Below are 22,067 nucleotides of genomic sequence, written 5' to 3'. Positions count from 1 at the left end.
CACTAGGAGCATCCAGGAATGTCTCCTTGCTAAAAGGGAGGCATATACCCAATGGAGGGATGGGGTTATCACCAAGAAGGACTATGTTACAGTCGCCCGAGGATGTAGGGGGGCAGTCAGGAAGGCCAAGGCAGAGATGGAGATAGGACTAGCTTCCCGGATTAAGGACAATAAGAAGTCCTTCTTCAAATACATAGGGGGTAAAAAGAGGGTCCCGGGTAATGTGGGGCCCCTGCAGGACACGATGGGCAACTTAGTCATCATGCCAGATGACAAAGCTAACATATTTAACGATTTCTTTGCCTCTGTCTTCCTAAGTAGGGACCAGTTCAGCCACCTCCCTGCTGGGCCCCCCTCGGGCCCCGGGAGAGACACGCCTGGGCCAGGGGTTAGCGAGGAGTTAGTTAGGGTACTTCTGGAGAGGCTGGACGTGTTCAAGTCCGCTGGTCCGGACGATCTTCACCCTAGGGTTCTACAGGAACTGGCCGAGGTCATTGCGGGACCCCTGGCGCGGCTCTATGAGCACTCGTGGTGCTCTGGTGAGGTGCCGGAGGACTGGAAGAGGGCCAGTGTGGTCCCTATCTTCAAAAAGGGAAAAAAAGAGGACCCGGGAAATTACAGGCCACTTAGTCTTACCTCAATCCCGGGTAAGCTCTTTGAAAAAATTATCCTGGCACACATCCAGGAGGGCCTTGCGGGGGAATGCATGCTCAGGGGCAACCAACACAGGTTCATCAGTGGCAGGTCTTGTCAGACCAACCTGGTGGCCTTTTACGATCAGGTCACCAAATCATTAGACGCAGGGGTTGCTGTGGATGTAGTCTTTCTGGACTTCCGGAAGGCTTTCGACACTGTCTCTCACCCTGTCCTCATCAAAAAGCTGGGAGACTGTGGTGTCGATGCCCACACAGTCAAATGGGTCGCCAACTGGTTGGAGGGCCGCACCCAGAGGGTGGTAGTGGATGGGTTCTTCTCGACCTGGAAGGACGTGGGCAGTGGGGTTCCGCAGGGCTCGGTCCTCGGGCCCGCACTGTTCAACATCTTCATCAGTGACTTGGATGAGGGGGTAGAAAGCACCCTGTTCAAGTTTGCTGATGACACTAAGATGTGGGGGGATGTGGGTGCACTAGAAGGGTGCAATAGGCTACAAGCTGACCTTGACAGGGTGCAACGGTGGGCGGATGAGAATAGGATGGGGTTTAACACTGATAAGTGCAAGGTGTTGCACATGGGGAGGAAGAACCGGCACCACACTTACAGGTTGGGGAACTCCCCTCTTGCCAGCACGGAGACGGAAAAGGATCTTGGAGTCGTCATTGACTCCACGATGAACATGGGCCAGCAGTGTGGGGAGGCAGTCAAGAAGGCCAACCGTACCCTGTCATGCATCCACAGATGCATCTCGAGCAGGTCCAGGGAGGTGATCCTCCCCCTCTATGCGGCACTGGTCAGGCCGCAGCTGGAGTACTGCGTCCAGTTCTGGGCACCACACTTCAAGAGGGACGTGGACGATATGGAGAGAGTCCAGAGGAGGGCCACTCGTATGATCAGGGGTCAGCAGGGCAGGCCTTATGAGGAGAGGCTACGGGACCTGAACCTGTTTAGCCTCCACAAGAGAAGGTTAAGGGGGGACCTTGTGGCCTGCTACAAACTGGTCAGGGGGGGATCAGCAGGTATTGGGGGAGTCCCTGTTCCCCCGTGTGCTGCCAGGAGTGACCAGGAATAACGGTCACAAGTTGGCGGAGGGTAGGTTTAGATTAGATATCAGGAGGCGCTACTTCACAGTCAGGGCGGCTAGGGCCCGGAACCGGCTTCCAGGGGAAGTGGTGCAGGCTCCTAGCCTGGGGATTTTTAAAAGGAAGTTAGATGAGCACCTTGCCGGGGTCATCTGACCCCGGTGCTCTTTCCTGCCAAGGCAGGGGGTCGGACTTGATGATCTACCTAGGTCCCTTCCGACTCTAGCTACTATGAAACTATGACACCAGCGCAGGCCCTGTGCTCCCGCTGGCTCCCTGTGTCCCCCAACCCCATGGTACAGGCTGGGGGCAGTGCACAGCCCTGACCCCCTGCTCACTGGCAGGGAAGGAGCTGGTGCGGAGTGCAGGGAAAAGTGGCCCCTCGCCCACCCCATGGCCCACGCTCCCTGCTGCAGCTGCTCGCAGCCCATGTGGAGCTGTCCTGAGCAGGCATAGACAGCCCCAGGTGGGCTGCGAGCAGCTGCACCATGGAGCACTGGCCACAGGGTGGGCAAGGAGCCACTTCTCCCCCGCACTTAGAACCAGCTTGAAATCTGCCCCTGCTACCAGCCTGGGCCCCGCGCCAGCTCCAGGCTCGCTCATCAGGGCTGTGCATGGCGGCAGCAGCTCTGGTCCCGCCTCTTGCTGTGATGGGTAGTGTTACCTGCTGCTGCTGCCCACCTGGAGCTCATGCACCAGACAGCCCAGAGGCAGCAGTGGCAAACACTGCCCAGCTCGGCAAGTGGGAGGGCTGCAGCTGCTGTGTACAGCCCCAACAGGAGAGCCCAGAATTGGGTTACAAACTGGGGGGGGGTGGGGGGGGTGGAGGGGGAGTGGCCCCTTGCCCACTCTGTGCCTGGCACCCCATGCTGCAGCCACTTGCAGCCCACCTGGGTCTGCCTGTGCCAGATAGCCCCACACGGGTTGCGAGCGGCTATGGTGAATTTTGAGGTGGCTATAGCCTATCCTGTAGGCCCCCCATGCTAGCACCATCACCCACCCTGCCCCGAGCACAGCCCCCCACACCGGGAAGAGGCCAGCGCAGCCCCTGGCCCCTAGCCCACAGAAGGCAGCCCACCTTCACCCCATGCACAAATCCAGGGGCCACATACTCCCCATGCCTCCCCTGAGGGTGTGCCGCCTCCCCCCCCCACGCTCTCTTGACATGCTGTCCATGGCTCCATCCCAGCCAGACAGTGCCTGCCTCTGCCCCAGCCCCATTCCCTCCCTCAGTGTGGGGGCCTCAATCTGCTCCCCACCACCTCACACTGCTTCCCCCCCCACACAAACTTACTGGCCAGACACTGCTCTGCAAGTTGCCAGGGTGCATTCCTGACCACGCGCATACACGCAGCATTTAGCAGTGACATTACAGACTACACTGACCAAAAACAGCCAATCGACAATGATGTCAATTTTCCTTTTATCAGTGCTGAGGCGATACAGACAGATATGTTGGTGCACCTCTACCCCCAACCCTCCGTAAGATTTTGAGAGAAACAAAAAATGGGTGAATAAAAAGGCACAGAGACACACAGAAAGTGATAAAAAGGACAAAAAATTAAGAAAGAGAATACAAATAAAAAAAGGGGGGAAGAGATTATAAAAAGTGAGACAGAAAGAAGAGAAAGATGGAAGAAAAGAACAGATGCAACTTTACCAGTAAGTTTTCTCAAGAACTGGAGGTCCATTCCCCCTCACCCCCCCAATTTGTGGAAATAAAATTGATACAAAGGGGAAAAAGGGCTTATAATACAGATAATGAGGAAAAAGGAATGAAAGGAAAAGTTGAATGGTATTTTAAAAAGGGTAGAGAATGTAGGGCAGTTTCTCCCTGTACATTAACATTTAATGGTTCTAAGAATAATATTTAGAGGGACTTTATTCTTCTACATTATACTTCCTTGGGAGCACATAAATGGTACCAAACCAAAGCAAAGTATATCAAAATAAAGTTGTTTTACATTTGATGCAATTTTAGCAAAAAGTATCTGAAAGTTTTGTTCAGCAGAATGATACAGTAGGCATTTTAAAGTGCCATATTTACTCATATCCAAGATGTGGTTTTTTTCCAACTATTTAACGTTAGGAGGGAAGGAGGAGAGCCTTATCTTTGATTTGAGTACCAGCCTGAGTCAGGGCCAGCTGCTAGCTCCCCTGGGCCAGGGCTCCTGCCACTGCCACCTACCTTGGAATAAGATAGGGGCTCTTGTGTAATTCATGCCAGAGTCAGAGCCAAAGCAACCACTCAGGATAAGCGGTGGCTTGGGAAGACACATGATGAAGAAGAACAGGGGGCAAGGGACAGAGGATAGGGCATCTAACCCCATACCGCTGCTTTCCCCACCACTTACCCCCCTTGCCAGGTAAATACAGTAAATCTTACAATCTAAAGCAGATTCAGTACGTTGAGATACTATCTGAATTATCCCAAAACAGTATTTGATTCACTCTATGAGAACTAAAGCTCATAGAACTGAGTACACAACGCAGATAAAAACCATCTGACAGGACATATCTATCACTAAAAAAAGTGTTAGACTGCCTTAGTATTTAAACCCAGAATCTTGTTTACATCCCTAAAATGTTATATCTCCCTTTCTGTAGACACACAGTAAAAGGAAAGTATAAGTATGCCAGTTAAAGGGCTATACAGAATGGATGTGAATTTGCTACTTCAAGGATCATTGTTAATAATTTCAGTAAACTATTGCTCCTAATGACAGCTGAGAATTCAGTCTTTCCATTTAGACAGGGATGTCAAAGATATGACCTGCAGCCTAATCCAATCCACAGAGCTGCTATTGTTGAGGCCAGAAATACAGGGGATGGGGCTTGCCACCAAAATCCAGCCTACGGAGTCACTTTGGGGTCACGTTACAGTGGCAAAGAGAGCGAGCAATGGTTGCATTAATCTCTGCAGCTCCCCAAGTTGACACAGTTGTTAGCCCCGCTGCCACATGCAGGTCTGGATCCAACCCAGGGGCCCAGGCAAATTTCTCTGCAAGATTCCCCTGCATCAAGAGGGTTAGAGGCTTCAACATTATCCAAAAAAAAACCCAAAAACAAAAACAAAAAAAGTAAGACAGGAAGCTTAGATAATAGCAGTTATGTAATACAAATCAAGATATGCTATACAAAGCTTTTGCTCTATTAAAACATTAACAAAAAGAATTTAAACAGATTCAGAAATTTTAACTAGAAGTAATTAAACAATCATCAACATAGCTCTGTCTTTCTTTAAGGCTTAACGTCTATAGCCAAAAATGCTTCTCAGTGCGGCTAGGTGTACCAAGTATATCCTTCTTCTCTCTCAATTTAAATAGAAATTCTACACACATTAAGATAGGCATAGTCTTGCATAAACTGAAAGGATTAAAAAATGTGGAGGTTACATATTGTTATGCATACATGGTCTTTAGTCTATGAATATTTCCAAACCCTTTTCTGAAACAATAAAAACATGTTCACCTTAATAATCCCTTCATATATATAGCAACCATCTTTCAATTTTATGCTTCATAATAAAATACCAGTAACACCAATTTTATATAATGATGTTATAATAAAAAAAATTGTTGCTGTTATCATTAATTGATGCAAGTATGCCTTAGACCGGGGCAGGCAAAACACAGCCCCTGAGCCGGATGCGGCCCATGAAGGGACTTTGTCCAACCTGTAGCAGGTCCCTCTGTCCCACTTAGTCCAGGTACTATCTTGCCCAGGCTGCATCCTGCCACCCCCAGGTGTGCAGTGGGATTGGGGTGGCTCCACAGCTGGACTCTGGTCCTAGCCCAGGCCCCAAGGGGACTGGCAGGGACCTGTGCACACTACTCTGGCCCCGGCCCTGGCCCAGCCTGCACCGTGCACATTCCAGTCCTGCCCAAACCAGAGCGGACCAGCTGTAGACCAGCACACACAGCCCTGGCCCCAGAGTGCCCCGTGCCAGCTCCGGATCTGCTTGCCTATGATGAGTGGCAGCAGTGGCCAGGCAGAAGCTGCTGCTGAGCACAGAGGAAAAGCTGCCCTGTGGCTCCTCTCCGCCACCACCAGCACTACCTTTGGGTTGCCTAGTGCGGCAGTGGTGGCAGTGGAGAGGAGCCACAGGGCAGCCTGGGCACAGGCCCTGTGTGGCTGCAGCAAGAAGGTCCCAGCAGCCTTGAGGGAGAGTGGCTGCTTTTCCCCCTCGCCCAGCAGCAGCTTCTGCCCAGCTGCCACCAGTGCTGCCTCTGCTCATCATGGACAGGCCAGTCCAGAGCAAGCACAGGGTGGGCCAAGGTCAGGGCTATGCACATGGGTCCCAGCTGTTCTGAAGCTGGTCCAGTCCAGTTGGGTCACATCTGGCGTGGGTGCAGGGTAGGCTGCAGCTGTGCACTCAGCTGCTGCTAGGCACTGGTAGCAGAAAGGAGCCTCAGGACACACAGGCTCCAGGATGTTAATATCTTTAATTGTTAAAATAGGCAAAAAACTTAAACATAATAATAGGCATACATTGTGTTTTAATATCAACATATTTACTTAATTTATAGATTATTCCACAAAACACTTCCTCCCTTAATGCACAGTTACTTAGATAACCAAACAGAAAACTATATGCTAGTTTAGAAGGGAACAAATTTAATTCTAAATAACTTTTCCCCTTCAATCTGAATAACATGCAAAGTTATTGAATTCACCTTTGGCAAGCTGTCATTTTCCATTTTAATCATCTGTTGAGGTACATTCTTAATCTGCTTTGTCAAAATGTTTCTGTTCACGTTCCACTTTCATACTGCATTTCTTTTACAAAACATTATCACATGCACTTTGTGCAAAGGGCACCAAAAAAACACCACTCTAAAACTGAAAGGATACTATCCATTCATTAGGTGCTTACACCGTCCTCACAACAGTAGCATTAGAGGGCATGACCCTCAGCTTCATGTGGGCTAAGAACAAGTGAAGGAAATATCTGAAGCCCCAGACTAAACAGTCTGGGATAAAAGATGCTTGTCTATAGTATCTGGGGGCATCCAAATCCCAAGACCTCCAAGCTTGGGCCTGCCTGTAGGATGCCTGTCATTGGATTTGGGAGCATCTCAAGTTCCAAGCGTGAGAGGCTGGAATGGAGGATGCTCGCCAGTTGTAGCACCATACATGGTGTTTAGAATGATTAAGTTCTCCCTGCTCAGTTGATATTGGTTTTTGGAATGATTGAGCTCTACGCAATCAATATGATTTGGAATGGATTTGGCCGATTTGACCCGGAACATGAACTATATTAATAAAAAAAATCCGAGGGCGTGTTCCCCCGAGGGGAAATAGCAGTAGCACACAGTTGTGCTGCTAGCTGGCCCCAGGCACACCTCTGCATGCATACTCTGGTGCACAGCAAATAGTCTCAGGTAGGGGAGGGGAGGCTGGGACCAGCACCTGGGCCAGCACCCAGGGCTTCATCAGTGATCCAGAGGCATGAAGCCTGGCCAACAGCCAGAGTGGGTTTCTTTGACATCGGGATTTTCTGGTATGTAATTTTGCCACCATGCTGCAAGTATGCAGTGCAGCAAACAGAATAACGAGTGCTTCATGTTTTGTGGCACCTCAAAAGACTCTGAGGCACCTTAAACCGCATGTTCCCGCTCATGGGACACAGCCTTAGTGGCTAATGCAAACTGGGTTGACCGAACACAACTGTTTAGAGGCATTTCCAAATGCCAATCAATTCCTTTATTATTATTATTACTCTTCTCCACAGAGAGACAGACAGGATGATATTCCCTTCAAAAGACACGTCACAGTAAGTAAGCAATCTGGGGAAAAAAATTCCAGGGAAAAGGTGATACTCATCTTAAAGCCTATTCTTAACTCTGCCATAGTTATATTGGAACAAGAATGACTAAGTATCACACATGTCAACTAAAATACCTGAAAACTACCTACCACACTGCATAAAAGAGAAACATTTGACTGGGTCAAATTCAGATATATTCCTGTATCTGTGAATTATGACAATGTGATAGGAACTGAAAAAAGTTCAGACTCAATCACCATTAACTTAGGTCTTGAACATTTAGTGCTATGTAGCTGTAGCTTCCAACAAACATCAGTAAATAATGTTCCAGATATTTGCAGAGCACGTGCCAGCATCTCAAGAGTGGGGATACACAGAAGAAACACAGTTACATTCTTTGTTCACACCAGTTCATGAGGAAAAAATATCACCTGTCTAGAGCAATACACAATAATCAGTCCAAGGGGGAAAAAAGCACATTTCTCCCTGACACATTTAAGTTTTGCTAATATGTGTCCACAACTGAAAAAAACTAGGGGAAAATAATAATACTTTTTTTTCCCCCCCCAATGTGTTCACTTTTGCAGATGATACCACTTTAGGGGGTAATTCTAGCCTTACTGAAGTCAGAGAGCTTTGTCTCAGACTCAAGTGTATTACAACAAGTTAAAAAGGGAGCAGGGATTTACCGGGTGTCAGCTGCTCTACCATAATTGTCTGTTTGCCTGCACTTTCCTCACTGTAACTTCAAGCTAAACTGTGGCGGCTTAGACTCGTTTCACAGAGGCTTGCAGTGAACATATGGACATTTACTGTATAGTAAGTCCCTGTCCCCTGTCGGGGCTGTAATTTGTCTGTTTATAAAGATCCTTTAAGGTGGCTGGGATTACATGCTGTATCGATCAGTTTCATTTGACCTGGTATAGTCAATTCTTTAACTTGGTTTTGCTTTTTGTTTTTGTTTTTTTTAATTAATCTTTCACACAATTCTTTTCACCAAGCTGGTCTTGTATACTTATGTCTGTGAGTAATATCCATGTCTGCCACGCAGGAGACCTGGGTTCGATTTCCAGACAGGCACATAACTACAGCTATCAAGACATTGAATGTCTGGACTTAGTTTGGCCTTTGAGTTCTGTCTCAAAGGTCTAAAGGAGGAATGAAAGGTCTGGGCAGCCTCTACGCCTCTGTACTTCTACCTATGCATCAAAGGTCCAGGTGACTTCTCACACATATACCATGATCCAGAAGGATTGACGGATACCTACAAAGTCCTACTGAAGTCACTCGAGACGAAAATTATTTGCATGTCAAACAAACACCACCTGCATAACTTGTGTTATATGGCCCCACAACTCCGCTCTCACACTCTGATTCAAAGGACCTCAGCAGATGCCTGAAAAATCTGACCTATGTTCAGAGCATTCTGTCAGTATAATTATAACAACACAGTTAAATGTCAAAACCATCCTAATGCAGCCACTGCCATATCAATATATACATGATTTTATCACTATAGTTTATGCATATTTGAATGGAATAAGCTCCACCACTGTAACTGCAGCTACACTAGGGGTTATACTGGCAAAGATACTGCAGTAAAAAAAAAAGTGACCTTCTAATTAAACCAGCATGAAACTTACGTGCAGAGAAGGACTAATTTAAAGACCAAGAATAAGCATGAGATTATACATACTGATTTCAATTTTACTAAAGTTAGGCAGGTACCTAGATAGTGCTTCTTTAGGCCCAGAACAGTTCTACTGAAGTCAACAGGACTATTCATGTGGGTAACTTTATTCATTGGGGGTTTTTTGGCATGTCTATCCCATATATTTCTGCCAGCATAGTTAGGTCTTTGAGAAGCAGGAAATCTGTGATCTGACAAATGCAGCTGTGCTAGCAGAAACACTTAGTAAAGATATAGTGATGACCAGTTATGGTTTTACCAGTTTAACTTTGATTTTCTTGTGGATAGGTGACTTCAGTACACCAGTACAAAGCACAATTTGCAGAATATTGTTAGTTTCTGTCTAACTATATGCCCTGTAAACACAGTAATATTTCTATACTAGGTGCAGTATGTCAGTAATATTTCTGGTTCAGGGGAAGTTATATACTGACAAAACTGGACTATGTATCTGTATAGTAAAGCTATGGTTTACAAGTAAAACAACAACAACAACAACAACAACAACAGCAGCAGCAGCAAAACCTATACTGGTAAAAGCCTAGCTTTGCAAGTAAAACTGGCATCTACATCAGGGGCTTCAGCCAGCACAGCTGAAACAGTCAGGATCTCACCTCTTTATACCACTGAGTTCCTGGAGTAGGTCCGTAGCGTATCTGTAGCCAAAGAACGCTGTGCTTTATTCGAAGGCATGTTTTCCATAGCGTCTCCCTTGGAAACTGAAGCCCTCAACAGTTTGCAATGCTAGTGTGATTAGACACTGCAGGTAAGGGCATAATGAAACTGTTGCAAGTAACCAAAGACTGTAAAAAACAGCTGGTTTCACCTGCTCTGAGCAAGTCTACACAGCAGCACAGAAGGACCGATGGAGCCTGCTTTACAAACACAAGAGTCCAGGTAAATTCTGAGGTGTCCAACCTACCCCAAACTGCCCTTCACTTTTCCTCAGAACAGCTTTTAGCTAACTTTCAAAGATGTTGGGTGGCAAAGAGCACAAGAGAAACAAAAGAGAAAACAGATCTGTCCAGCTGTAGACCTGACAAGTTCACAACATCTGAGTGAATGATCCCACGCTCCCAGGGACAGCAGAGCTTGCTGACAGGAGAAATTACTCTTCATCCAAGAACCTGTGCTTCTGTCAGACCTGCGGCATTTGCCTTCTCACGTGGATACACAACATCCCTGGAACCGCATCTGTACCAGCCCTGCTCCCCTCTGCACACTGACATGGCAGAAGCACCGGACATGGGCACCCAAACCCACACGGCCTAAGTCACACCAGCACAACACGCAGCAGGCAAGGACCTCGGGCAGCTTTTGTAGGCAGGTGGCGACCATCCCCACAACCCTCATCGCGGCAAAGCAGTCCAGATTTGTTTTGTTTTTTTAAAGGGAAACATGAAGGAGGCCCGTAGGCTGGAGCAGGCGCCACGTTTAAACAAAACGGGCAAGACGAGGCTGGGACTAGAATTGTTTCCTGCTTTTTAGCTGAGGAAAATAGAACAGAAACGGGACCGTCAGCCCACGAGCGCCCGCGGCCCGGCCGGCTGGGGAAGACATGGCCGCGTCCCAGAACTGGCCCCAGTTCGTCCCGGCCCCGGCCCAGCCCGCCGGCTCCTCACCTGGTGGCCGCTGCCGCCTCCCGCCGCGGCGGCAACTCCCAGCGCATCCCGCGGGGCTCGGGGGCCCGTGGCAGCTGACGGCCGGAGTCGCACGCTGCGCCCGACCGAGCCTCCTGTCCTTCAGCGGCACCAGCCCGCCGCCATTACCGGCCAACAACTGACACGGAGCAGCGGCGGCGGCGGCGGCGGCAGCACCAGCAGCGTCGCAGGGCACGGCGGGAGCGGCTGGCAAAGCCTCGCGAGAACTGGCGCGACCTTCCCAACATGGCGGCGCTGCTTTACCCGCGGGATCGGCCATGTTGGGAGTGGCAAGATGGAGCGCCTCGCTTTGCTGGCGAGGGCTGCAGCGGAAAGAGAGTCTGAATGGGGCGGGGCGGGTGGGGCGGGGCTGGCCCGGCTGAGCCCGGGAGTTGGGGTTACGGCAGACTGCTGAACAAGAGCTGTCGGTACTTTGCACATTAAGACACCCTGCTGGGTCCGGTGCACTCATCCCACGTGCGGTGCGGGGGGGGGGCAGCACTGCAGCAAGGGCCTGCTCTGGCGCACAGGCCCGTGAAGTGCCCAAGCACCAGTGGGGGCTAGGACGCTGCTCAGAAAGCAGAGGGAAGGATGCTGGCATTAGCTGCACTCTGCCTACTTTTACCGCTGTTTATGTACAGATGCATTGTGAAGGCATCAGAGTCACGAAGGGGGGTGATTCTTTCCAGGCGCCCGGGCTCAGTCAGTGCAGACCCAGCCCAGTCAAGGCTCCCAAGAACTGCTCCTGCTCCTGCTCCTGCTCCTACCAGTGCCTCTGTAGACCAGCATTTCATCCACCTCCGTTCTTGTTCATGACCAGGCGGGTTTTCCAATCATACTTCTTAAACAAGAGTCTTCCACCAAGACAACCCCCTCTCCTCCCCCAAGTAGATTTATGTTTCCCTTCCCCTTGGTTTTTCAGTGGCAAATGCAGAACAAAAGGGAAACAAAAATGACACACTTGTGAAACTAACTTCTGCCTATTGTCTGTGCCTTTTGCATGCTCACAGAGCAACCTTTTTCAAAATGGACTGTTGTACTCAGGAGACCCCTACCATCTTTTAACACCTCTATGCAAGATGAAGTTTCATTTCTACCTAGCAAAACTTTTACAATCTTTGAATTCTCCTCTGCCTGAGAGAGGGCATTTGGGACCAAAAGTTTGCAAATAAATTTTCTTCCTACTATTTAGTTGGTCTAATAAAAGATACCACCTCCGCCACACAAGTTTTGTTTGCCTGAAACCAATTCGGAATTTTTCAGAGGTGGTTGGCTGTGTTAGGCTAAACTAAGGCAAAAGTCTTAACTGGCACCATGTAAACTAATTCAGGGACTTAAGTTTTTGTAAGCAGCAGCTTGCTTTTTCTGAGGCCATGAAAGTCCTTGCACATAAAGCAATCTTTTCATACCCTCTGACAAGCTTATAAAACCTTATGAATCTCTGAATTAGTCTATAATTCTTCAATTTGAAAAATGTTGAACAAGTTAAAAATTGTAGTCAATTTTAAACCCACAGGATACGTTACCAGTATTTTGAAATGTAGTTGTCCCCTCCATACAAACAACTTCCCTCCCCTAACTCCATACTTTTGACCATTTTTAGTCTTGACACATCTAACACACTGGAAAAATTATTTATCTATTAAAGTCTCATCAAGACAGAAAACTGCCTGAATATAAAGTTTTAAAATTATATTTGGTACCCCAAAAGACTGTGTAAGGTTTATAAAAGCCTGAGACTGTAGAAACTCTGCCAAAGCTGATTCTTAGCTCTTTGTCCCAGCCTTCTCAATTCAGAACGAGAATTCATCTCTATTTACTTCTTTGGATATTGTTTAAAGACATAATGAAGGGAAAGATTTACAAACCTTAGCGAGTAGCCATTTGAAAATATGCAAGTTTATTTCCATTAGAATATTTCAAAATTAATTTAAATTTGTTGACAAGTAAAAAATAAATAAGTGAACAGTTTAAAATTAAGATTAAAAAGTTAAAAGTTGATTTTTTTTTCATAGATTCATAGACATTTGGGCTGGAAGGAACCTCAGAAAATCATCGAGTCCAGCCATCTGCCCCAAGGGTAGGAAGTCAGCTGATGTCATAGGATCCCAGCAAGATAAACATCCACATTTCTCTTGAAGGCGTTCAAGGTAGGTGCTTGAACCACCTCCAACAGCAGTCTATTCCAGGCCTTGGGGACTCGGACAGTAAAGAAGTTCTTCCTTATGTCCAGCCTGAAATGGTCATGGAGGAGTTTGTGATCATTTGACCTATTCACCCCTTGGGGGCACTCTGGTGAAGAGATGTTCCCTCAGATCCTGATGAGCACCCCTGATAAACTTACAGGCAGCCACCAGATCACCCCGAGCCTGCACTTTTCCAGGCTGAATAGCCTCATTGCTCTCAGCCTCTCATCATAAGGTCTGTTTTCCTGACCTCTGATAATGTGCGTGGCTCTCCTCTGCGCTCTCTCAAGCTTCTCCGCATCCTTTTTGAATTGTGGAGCCCAAAGCTGGTCGCAGTACTCCAGCTGCAGCCTCACCAAGTCCAAGTACAATGGGAAAATGACATCCTGGGATTTGTTCAAGAAACATCTATGGATGCAAGCCAGCGTTTTGCTCACTTTACTAGCTGCAGCATCACATTGACGGTTTATGTTCATCTTGTGGGTCAATCATGACCCCCAAGTCCCTTTCATCTGTAGCGCTAACCAGTGTAGCACTGCCAAGCCTATAAGGATGCTGCAGGTTTTTCCTCCCAGGATGGAGAACCTTGTATATTTTGGTGTTAAACACCATCAGGTTCTCGTCCACCCATTTCCTGAGCCTGTCAAGGTCAGCCTGGCTCACCTGCCTGTCCTCAGGTGTGGATGCTTTACCCCAAAGTTTGGTGTCATCAGTGAACTTGGCCAGTCCGCTTCTGACACCAATGTCCACATCATTAATGAAGATGTTGAATAGCATTGGCCCAAGGACAGAGCTTATGGGGGCCCCACTGGTCACAGGGCACCACGGCGATTGACTTCTATCAAACGCCACCCTCTGGGTCCAACCACGGAGCAAATTCCTCAGCCAGTGGATTGTGGTGAAGCCGAGGCTGCAGTTGGCCAGTTTTGCCAAGAGGTGGTCATGGGATACCAGATGGAAGGCTTTTTTGAAGTCAAGATATACGACATCAATCTCTTCTCCCTTGTCCAGGTGATAGGTCACTTCGTCATGAAATAAGCAAGACCTACCCGCAACAAACCCGTACTGGCTATCCCACAGGATGCTGCCATTGGCCAGTCTGTTAAGAATGGCCTCTTTGATAATCTTTTCTAAGACCTTCCCCAGGATAGAGCTCAGGCTGATGGGCCTGTAGTTTGCCGGATCCACTTTTCTCCCTTTCTTGAAGATAGACACAACATTGGCCTTCTTCCAGTCTTTGGGCACTGCACCAGAGCACCTGAAGTTCTCGAAGATCTGTGCCAGGGGCAGAACTACAATGCTAGCCAGCTCCTTGAGTACCCTGAGGTGTAAACTGCCAGGGCTGAATGACTTGAAGGTGTCCAGCCTCTCAAGGTGTTCCTTCACAAGGTCAGCATTGATGGAGGGTAAGGAATCACCCTCACCCAGGCCTTCACATCCCATAATGGACTGGTAAAAAAACAATGCAAAGTACCCATTTAGTAAGTTGGCTTTTTCCTGGGCATCAGTTGTCAGTTGTCCCATCTGGTTTAGCAGGGGTCCAATGTTGCCCTTGCTTTTCCTCTGGCTCCCCACATATCTAAAAAAGGACTTTTTATTGTCTTTGATACTTGTAGCTAGTTGGAGTTCTGTCACAGCCTTGGCTTTCCTGGTTTGCTCCCTGCAGGTCCGGACCAGTGCAAAATATTCCTCCTTGGAGATGGATCCAGTCCTCCATCCTTGTAGGTCTTTCTTTTTAGATTCAGGAGGTCTGCTAGATCCCTGCAGAGCCAAGGGGGCTGCTGTGCCCTTTTGCTGCCTTTCCTCCGAGATGGAATAGACTTTGCTTGTGCCTCCAGGATTGCTCCCTTGAGGAGCAGCCACTTTTCCTGAACTCCCCTCCCCTTTGTGTCATGGTCCCTTAGGGCCTCTCTGATAAACCTCCTGAGCTTGTCAAAGTCAGTTTTCCGGAAGTTAAGGATTTCTGTATTGCTTACTGACTTACTAGCTTTACAGTGGATGGTGAAGGTGATCAGCTCCTGGTCACAGTCACCCAGCTTCCCTTTGATAATTACATCACTGATTAGGTCATCCCCTGCTGCCAGTACCAGGTTAAGCAATGTTTTGCCTCTCGTCGGCCTGTAGACTTCTTGCATCAGATAGAGCTCATCCACGCATAAGAGAAAGCTTTGCGACCGCTCGGATTTAGCCGAGCACTTTTCCAACGAGATGTCAGGGTAGTTAAAGTCTCCCATGACAACCATACACCGGGAGCGTGCAGGCTCAGCAAATTCCCTGATGAACTCCTGGTCAAGCTCTTGATCCTGGGTAGGAGGTCTGTAATAGACTCCCACCATTGTGTCCCCTGTGCCATGTTCCCCACAGATTTTAACTTAGAGGGTCTCCAGTCATCCACCCTGGGCACCAATGTCAGCTTGCAGGGATAGCTTTCCTTGACATAGAGAGCTACACCCCCACTCCTTTTGTCTACATGATCTCTCCTGTACAGGGTATAGCCATCTATACCTGTGGCCCAGTCATGGGTGGAGTCCCACCAGGTCTCCGTTATCCCTATGACATCAAAATTATTTGTGTTAAGCAGGAGGACAAGTTTCTCCTGTTTATTTCCCAAGCTCCTGGCATTCATGTACAGGCAGGGAAGTGTCTCTTTTGGGGCCCCTGCCTTCCCCACAGCTTGTTCCAGGGCTGGGGCAAGGGTGGGATCCCTCAAGTGCCTTGGCCTGCTGGCTTTGCAAGAGTTGCTGAGTGGACCAGCAGTGGCAGTAGTCCCCCATCCCCCAGCGGGCTCAGTTTAAAGCCGGGTAGTGCAGGTCAGCCAGTCTGGCTGAGAAGACGCCTCGTCCCCAACGGAGAGAGGTGGAGGCCATCCCTTCCCAGCAGTTCACTGCTTCTCTCCATCCTTTATAAGCCTTTTTTTTTTTTTTTAGATGTAGGAGGTCCATGACTTCCCTGTTGAGCCAAATGCATGACTATGGTAGAATATTACAAGGAGAGTTACTTTCTTCCAAAACTGAACAAGAAAAAGTAATAGAATTGGGAAAACAGTATCTAATCTGCTTCTGTGAAGGAATTTTACCTACAACTTGACCCAGGCCCTTCTCACTCCTAGTTTTGTATAATTTTAAAACCAAGCTCTCTGCTTTCAAATCCATTCTTGATTAACAGCAATAAGAAATCTGGAAGAGACCAAGTTCCAATTTACTTTCTCAATGTTATCACTTATTAATAGTGTTTTGACATAAATGTTCCTATCTCATGTAATTCCCATAGGTATTTTTATTGCTTGATACATCAGAGCCCAGGTACAAGTCCAAAAGGTGTTCTGTGTTTTGGCAGTATGTGGGAAGAAGGAGGTACACATTTACCTTCTGTACCTTTTAGAATAATTCTAATAGTTTTTTGAGGTTTTTTTGAGGTGGAAGGGGACAAGTAGAGTTTCTCTCCCAAAACAGTCAGAATGTGTGCATGTGTGTGTTTCTGTTTATAATTTAACTAGTCTTCCTCCACCCACCCTACAGACAGGCAAAAACGTTTCCCTAAGCACGCACACTCATACATAGTTGACACATTTTGGTGGAAATTTTACAAATAACGTTTTTTTACAAGACATGTATCTGGCCTGAAAGTTATCCTGATGCAAATAGTTGACACTGAATGAAGTTAAAAGCACCTCACACCAAATTCTTATAATGGAAAAGGTTAACCACCCCTGCCTACAACATTAAATGAAATATAATACGCTTATGTTAAGAGATCATTAAGATTGCAAAGCCAAGCACCTGAAACTTAGAAAAACATCAGAATTAGAGTCTGTCCATCCAACTTTATTTCTGCTCCTTATAAGTATTATGATGCAGTATGTATAATGCAATATGTAATTGTAATCTGTATTTTTCAGGGGGGTCTCATCTATCTCAGTGTACAGGATCAACCATTCCATGCATGGAACATTTTAAGATGGAGGTCAGTTACTTTTAAAATTAAAAATATGTATTAATAGTGGGAGAAGGCTAAAAAAACCCAACTAAACAAGCAAATGCATTGTCAACAGCAAAAGCTGTGAATAGTTCCCTCCTGCCTTCTATGAAAGGAAGCCAACAATCCCCAAACAAGAAACTAGTTATAGTAATAGTAGTCCCAGTACTTGTAGAAGTATTACCACAGTCATGAGTAGTCTTAGTTGTGGACTGACACACCTTAATTAGTACATGCTACAGTTACTCAGCACTTACTGTAATATACTATGGGACTGGCAGCCTATTTCACTTGCTCATTACTTCTATAATTTTTTTGAAGCGTTGCTCCTTTTATTTTGCTCAAAGGTAAATCTAGCTTCTTACTCCTCCCTTCATTTCCACACACTGAGTGTATCAGAATTTTCAGATATGAAAATCATTAAGTCTCCTTTATGTTCAGTCAATGTAAAAAAGTTAAAAGCAAGACTTTTCCCCCAACTCTAAACTTTGTTTCACATTATCCCCACCTATTCTCAATGTGTCAGAAGTTCTCTGTCTCACAGTGGAACTTAAGTACAAAAACTCTTCTGTATGGAATCTTAAACAAGTGATCAAAGAACATGTTTCCACAGTCAGATTTAACACCGAAGGAAAATACATTGAAATAGTAACATTCTGTACAAAAATGGCCTTGATTTTCCAACAATCTCAAACTAAGTGCTCTTTCCAGTGAATTTTGCTTTTAAACTTTAGCCTTTTAGAAATAAAGTAAACCCTTTACCTGGAAATAGCCATGTCTGGCAGAGAAAGGAACAAGTGGACTGAAGTTCCAATAAGGCTTAGACAGACTGGTAGGAAAACTGTGTGGCGTTACTGAATAATTGTAGACACCCCGTCCAAGCAGTAAAAAGCAGTGGCAGGGAAAGAGGGCTAAATGTAAAGCAGCACAATCTCATTTTACACAGAGTAGATTATCACAGCTTTCACAGATAGGCTGTGGAAAGTTTTCCACTCCATAATACTCTTGCACACCCCTTCTAAAATTAGAAGGCAGCTGGCTATTATGCCTGAAAGACAACCCAGTGGATTTCTCCCCCTGCTCCTTCTTCGACTAACATACCTCCTAGGAATTTTGGGAAGATAGTCTCCACCTGTTGAACATGGAATAGGGTTATTCAGGCATTCAATTATAAATCCAACTGTCAACATCTAAGCAATAAGACAGAGTTCAATAGCTGTGAAATGGTGGGTATATAAACTGCAGAAAAATACAGCATTTATCCTAGAACAGAGGTGGGCAATTATTTGGGCTGGAGAGCCACTTAAGGAGTTTCAGTAAGCTGTTGTGGGAGACAGAGGGAGGGGTGCTGACTTGACTTGGCATGGTGGGGAGGGGGCCATTGATCCTATCTGGCCTTGGGCTGCCCACCCCGCACCCACCACCAGTGGCATTGGATGGAATGGGCAAGTGGAAGGGGTCTCCACAGACACCAGTCTAGGACTCCTGCATGCAGGGCATGCTCAGCCAGGCCAACGGGATGGGGCCATGGGCAGGTGCGGAGCAGCATTCGGGAGAAGGTTGGGCAGGACTGGAAAGTTTATGCAAAAAATGAAAATTGTTTCATATGTATGATTTAGGATTATAAAGCATACTTTTAAATAGCCTCACTCTAGTGCATTTAGATAGATGCTCCTCATATCTGTACTGTGAATTACAACTGATCTCTATACTACAACGAGCCTCCCAGTCATCGACACACCTTAGTATATAATTTGATTACTTGTTTATATATAATGGTACTACTGTGAATGCATATACTTCTGAATGTAACACCAAAAAGGTGTCTACTATAAATATGACTACATCCCAAATGGCATACAACACAGTATTCAAACAGCATATTAACTATGGCTAACATTTACCTGTTTATCTATATCATACCTGTGCACATCTTGGCTTGCATACCTAACAAGAAATCCATGCAGCTGCCTGCCTGAAAAAAAATAAATCTAAAAAAAACCCCTCTCTGACACAGAATGCATACATTTTTATTTGTTCAAGTATAGAAACCTTTCCCCCACCACCATATACAACTTTTTACTAATCTCCTAATCAAGTTCAAGATGCATCTTGGCCAAGATTACAAGAGGACAGTAGTCAGTCAGAGCAGGTGTGAAAAATGTATTTTTGGTTTGTGCACTATTTTAAGTCAGTGGTTCTCAACTTTTTAGATGCAAAGCACCCCTGCCAATGCCAATGGTCAGACACAGCTTTGTTTCCAGCTCCATCCCTTCCAGTCATAGAGCACATGCAAGCCCTGGCTCCTGCCCAGCTACACAGCAATGGCACCATCAGCTCCAGCCCTGGGGTGCTGCTGTGTGGCTGGGCATGGGCTGGAGTTTGCATGTGCTCCATGCCCAGGAGGAAGTGGAGCTGAAGCCAGAGCCACATCTGATAGTAAGCAGGGTTGGGAGAAGGCAGAGGCTCCAGGTGGAAGAGCAGAGGCTTTGGGGAACAGACAGTGGGGCAGAGGCTGCAAGTGGCACAGGTAGAAAGGGGGTGGGGGGTAACGAGGGGCCAGCTTCTGTACAGCTGGTTTCCCTGCTGAAACAGTGGAGAGGGGACAAATTTAAGACAACCCTCTAATAATTAGATTCTATACCTGGAAAATTATAATAAATTGATACATATTCCATATATAGAATCTAATTACTGGGGGGTTGTCTTGAATTCAAAGGAGTTTTGGATTCAGGGGAATACAGTAATAGAGCAACTCTTCTGTTGGAGAGAACTCAGAAAGACTATAACAGGTCAGAATGTTTTAACATTTTGAATTCCCATTTGAAATCTGTGGGTTTATTTTGTGAATCATATTTGCACACCTTACTGTGCGAGACGTGGTATCCCTGAAAGGATCTCATGGCACCCCCAGGTAATATAGCACCCTGGTTGAGATCACTGTCTTAAGCACTTATGATGTCATTTACTACCAAAGTCAAGTTACATATTGTCATATTCAGGCTAAGCAAGTGTAAGAAGAAAAGCTGCTTCAGAGTCCCCCTGCCAGGAACTCTTCTGATAGCAGCAAGGGAGTGGATCACTGTCACCACAAAGTTCCAGCTGCTTGCTCTCAGAAATCTTGCCCATTAGATCTTGCCCCAGTTCCAACCTCAAGGTCAGGAAGATCAATAACAAGCAAGAGGAATAAGGAGTTCAAAGTCTGGATGAAAATAGTAAGCTATCAACAGGGAGATAGGCTAGACATGCCACCCTGAAATTAGCAGTTTACAATGTCCAATGCCACATGCATTCTAGTTTAGAAACATCCAGGATTGATCCGTCCCTGCCTTTCTTGTTGTCATGATTCCTTTTCTTTTCCAAAATTTTTATTTGTAATATTGCACTTCAGATCTAGAAGTCTTCTCTTTTCAAGACTTCTCTTTTCAAGACTAAGTGTAAAGTTTGCTTCTATATAAGATGATGATTTCCTCCTCTGTGTGGTTTATTCTATTTTTTGCCTTATGCAGGTATTTAAGGATCAATTGTTTTATCTGTTAAACTGATCCTGGTACCCTCTGAAGTTTACTCTAGATTATTTATCCTTTTACAGAGAACTTTCTTCCTTAGTACTTCTACCCACCACCCCCTCAGATGCTCCTGCTCACTGAGCTTTTGATACTTAGAGGCAGTCTGTTTTAATTGATCTGTACAACACTTTTAAATATTTGTGCTTTATGCTTGTAACTGATTCATGTCCCCCCCACCTATCTCTAAACCCCAAATATAGTGTCCCAATCCAAAGCTTAGCAAATATATTACCCTAAAATAAGCCTGCTGAACACCAAATAGAGCTTTATTTTCATTCAACCAGTCCTACATGCTGCAATAGTTGTAAGCACACACTTTAAATTTGTTATTCCCTATACTTGGTTCACTGGATGGTGGCAATCAGATACAGCTCAACTTCACAATGCAAGGAAGTTTCTCTAAGATGCAAAAAGGCTTGCAGACCTTCGAAACATGTGTAGTGGCAATAGCAATTCTGTAATAAAAGTAAATAGACTTAAAGAGAATAATGGTCTGTAGCCTCCACATGAATGATATTTTATTACATGTAATTATTCTTCCTTGATTGATGAGGTGGTAGGTGAATGGTCTCAGTTGCACTCATTATATACAGCAACAAATCCAAGAAAGGGAATGCAAAGACTGTACTTTTTAATTGCATGAACCCAAGCTTCCTTATAACTGGCCCCACACCATGTCTAACAGAAAGCATTTGAATCATTTGTTAATGATTAGTTATCTTATTGCTCTTTCAAACAGAAACCAGTTAGCTACTTGCTTTTCATTTACTTCCAAACCCTAATAAATGCATCCTAAGTCTAGAAATGCATTGTTTAACAGATTCATAGACATTAGGGCTAGAAGGGACCTCGTGAGATCATCAGGTCCAGTGCCTGCCCAAGGGGCAGTAAGTCAGCTGGGGTCAGATCACCCCAGCAAGATAAACACCCAAGCATTTCTTAAAGGTATCAAGAGTAGGTGCTTGCACTACTTCTGGGGGAGTCTATTACAGACTCTGGGGACTTGGATGGTAAAGAAGATTTTCCTTATGTCCAGTCTAAAACACTCTTCCAGCAGTTTATGACCGTTAGACCTCGTCTTCCTTTGGGGTGCCCTGGTGAACAGATGTTCTCCCAGTTCCTGATGCACACCCCTTATGCCAGCGGTGGCAATTATTTCAGGCAGAGGGCCACTTACTGAGTTTTGGTAAGCCTTGGAGGGCCATATGACAGGCAGCCAGGGACAGATAAATATTAATTTTCTAAATTTCTTAGGGGCTCCACAGGCTGCATTTGGCCCACCCCTGCCTTATGTACTGATAGGCTGCCACCAAGTAACCCCTGAGCCTCTGCTTCTCCAGGCTGAATAGTCACATGTCTCTCAGCCTCTCATCATAAGGCATGTTCTCTTGACCTCTAATCATGTGCATGGCTCTCCTCTGGACTCTCTCAAGCTTCTCCACATCCTGTCTAAAGTGTGGAGCCCAGAACTGGATGCAGTACTCCAACTGCAGCCTCACAA

General features: G+C 46.2%; 1 protein-coding gene across 7 annotated transcripts in view; it reads right to left on the bottom strand.

The window, feature by feature from the left end:
- Positions 1–17,822, bottom strand: part of CEP350 (centrosomal protein 350) — a 116,175-nt gene extending 98,353 nt beyond the window's left edge. For 6 of the 7 annotated variants that reach the window (XM_090047667.1, XM_090047671.1, XM_090047670.1 and 3 more), the window contains exon 1: positions 10,819–11,028. The gene's annotated coding sequence lies outside the window, so the exon portion shown is untranslated. Of the gene's footprint in view, positions 1–10,818; positions 11,029–17,759 lie in introns of those variants that run through there. The other variant, XM_090047668.1, reaches the window with a different exon arrangement.
- Between the last annotated feature and the right edge of the window lie 4,245 nt (positions 17,823–22,067).

The sequence above is a fragment of the Crocodylus siamensis genome, chromosome 5 (assembly GCF_052110815.1).
Source record: "Crocodylus siamensis isolate JL-2025a chromosome 5, ASM5211081v1, whole genome shotgun sequence".
In the NCBI taxonomy this organism is placed as follows: domain Eukaryota; kingdom Metazoa; phylum Chordata; order Crocodylia; family Crocodylidae; genus Crocodylus; species Crocodylus siamensis.
Note: the sequence above shows the minus strand (reverse complement) of the source record. Positions and strands in the feature narration are given on the sequence as shown.